This window comes from Arachis ipaensis, chromosome B01, assembly GCF_000816755.2.
Source record: "Arachis ipaensis cultivar K30076 chromosome B01, Araip1.1, whole genome shotgun sequence".
Classification (NCBI taxonomy): Eukaryota; Viridiplantae; Streptophyta; class Magnoliopsida; order Fabales; family Fabaceae; genus Arachis; species Arachis ipaensis.
The window spans coordinates 109,625,033-109,627,583 of NC_029785.2; the positions used below are offsets into that span (position 1 = coordinate 109,625,033).

Consider the following 2,551-nt stretch of genomic DNA (forward strand, 5'->3'; position numbering starts at 1 on the left):
CAATATAACTTGAAGGGAATAAACTAATGTGCACATTACAACACCGAATTTGCATATGAAGCATTAAGCATTGAAATTGATCAGAATCTAGGTGAACAAGGTTTTCAAACTCTCCAGCTACCTTATACGAGTTTTACTAGCTTAGGTCTTGAAATCATATAATTTAAACCAACCTGTAACGTGGCAATGACATTATACTTGGGCAGCACTAAACAGAAGCATTTATTTGTGAAAAATGGGAAAATGTGGAGTCATGATCAGAATGGACAGCACTGAAATGGAATAAATTGGATCTTTTGCTTCTTTTGACAAATATCTTTTGACTTAGGCATCTTTACAGGGCTTCCCATCCATTCCCAATTTTAACCTAAAATTTTCCAAAACAAATAAGAGAATAACTTTGAGAATCACTTTTGAATCATTGATAAACTGCATAAACAATCTACCCATTTTTATATTTTATGACACTATCTTATTTTACAATTTACATTATACAATACATTTTTAAATATGGTAGCATATGGTTTTACTTACACAGGGAATGCAAAAGAAACATTACTGCCTTCAGATCGGTTAGAATTACTTAATTCAGAATACAATATTCCAAACTCATCAATTCCTTCTCGGATTTGCTCCCTTTCCATCGCTTTTATCTCTTCCTACAAAGTAATAAAAGAAGATATAAATCAATAAGAAACTAATAGTTTGGTGATAACACTAAAGAAGAATAATCCATGTAAATTGTAAAGAAACATCTAGTTAGACACAAAGAACCTCACCTACCATGTCACTAGACCCTTCATGTAGCCAAGAAGACATTCAAATTCTGTTTCCAATATCCTTATAAGAGAGCTGGAAGGTTCAGGTGACTCTAAATTCTCCTTGTTTGCCTCTAAATTTAGTTTAAAAATAATACATAAAAAAATCTCTTTGTGGCTTATGGTGGGATTTGAAGTATTGAAGCAAGAAAGAAAACTATTACCATCAGATAATAAATTCCTCCCCTCAAATGCCACTATTCTGTCTACCACAGGTTGCTGCTGCTGCTTAAACTCTTGTTGCCTGTTCAACCATTGCTCAGGAAATGAGAAACTTGCAGCAATCATCTACAAAAAAAGTTTTGTTTTCATGAAATCAACATCAACATGACCACAACACCAGATCAAGTGACATCCCTTTTAACCAGAAAATGAAGAATATTGAAACTAAAATATATGCATGAAATTCTCACAACCAACAAGAATGCTAATGGAGGCAAGTGGCATATCAGTATCACTAACCTCCAGATGCCAACGTGGCCATACAAGCATCTGAGAGTCCAAGTTATTTCAAACTCATAGATTCATCAAATATGAAGAGAACTAGATTAAGGGACAGACACCAATAAAATCAAACGGGATGAAAATATCATATCGTCATCTAATCTTTTCAGTTTTCATAGCTTTAATATAGAATTTCTGAAAACAAAGTACAGAAATAAATCAAATGGATGAAAAATGTAAAACACAATCATATGTGAATTGATTTTGGTATCATTCAGGGTGGCAGATCAACATAATTTCACTATTTCATCTACAGAATTTTTTATTTTTATTTTTTTCAGTTCTATGTTAAAAATTGTTCAGCAGCCAAAAATTGGAGAAGGATACAAATCATCTTCATTGAAGCTAGAATCCAGCACAGGAGCTAAAATCTCTCCTTCTTCTTCTTCTTCTTCCCCGTCCTCTTCATCCTCAAAATCTGGAGCTAATTGCTCAATCCAACAAAACAAAGGAAGGAAAAAATTCAAAGTAAAAATGGAAAGAGGAGCGAGAAGAGGAAGTAAAAATGGAACGTAGCCGTAGCTACTGTTGAGACGATCTTCGAGTTCAAGTAAATCGGAGTGGTTTTTCTTGAAACTACTAGATTTGCCATAAAAAATGATTCCTTGATTATTTTAAAGTAGGGTACAGAACACAGCAAGAAGCAATTTCAACAAATTAAATAAATAATTCAATTCCAAACTCTCTGCACAAATTTAGTTCAGAATCTTAAAAATTAATTGGAAAAAATGAAAATGAAGAAGCATTGGCTTACCGGAGAGATAGCAAGATGATAAAGTGAGGAGCAGAGAATTAGAAACGGCGAGGAGCAGAGAATCAGAAATGACACACGGCGAGGAGGGGAGGAACCCTTCGCGACGGTGACGCCACGAGCTCAACTTAGAACTTCGTGCGACGGCGAGGAGAGGAGGAACGATGCGAAGAGGGCCGAGTAGAGCTTCCACAGATGACGAAGTCACCCACAGTCTGTCTCCGCCGGCGGCGACAGCACCTTCTATTGGAGGAGAAGAGTTCGACGACAACTTTGAAGAGGGATGAGGGTGATGAGCGGATAATTTATACGCTTTTTGGCATTGTTTTTAGTATGTTTTTAGTAGAATCTAGTTACTTTTTGGGATGTTTTCATTAGTTTTTATGTTAAATTCACATTTCTGGACTTTACTATGAGTTTGTGTGTTTTTCTGTGATTTCAGGTATTTTTTAGCTGAAATTGAGGGACTTGAGCAAAA

General features: G+C 35.3%; 1 long non-coding RNA gene across 1 annotated transcript; it reads right to left on the minus strand.

Annotated features, from left to right (window-relative positions):
* LOC107619136 lies at positions 270–1,745 on the minus strand. The gene is made up of 5 exons (XR_001615518.2): positions 1,281–1,745; positions 983–1,106; positions 780–892; positions 535–659; positions 270–367 (listed from the first exon to the last, which is right to left on the minus strand). It is a non-coding gene; the product is annotated as an uncharacterized LOC107619136 (long non-coding RNA).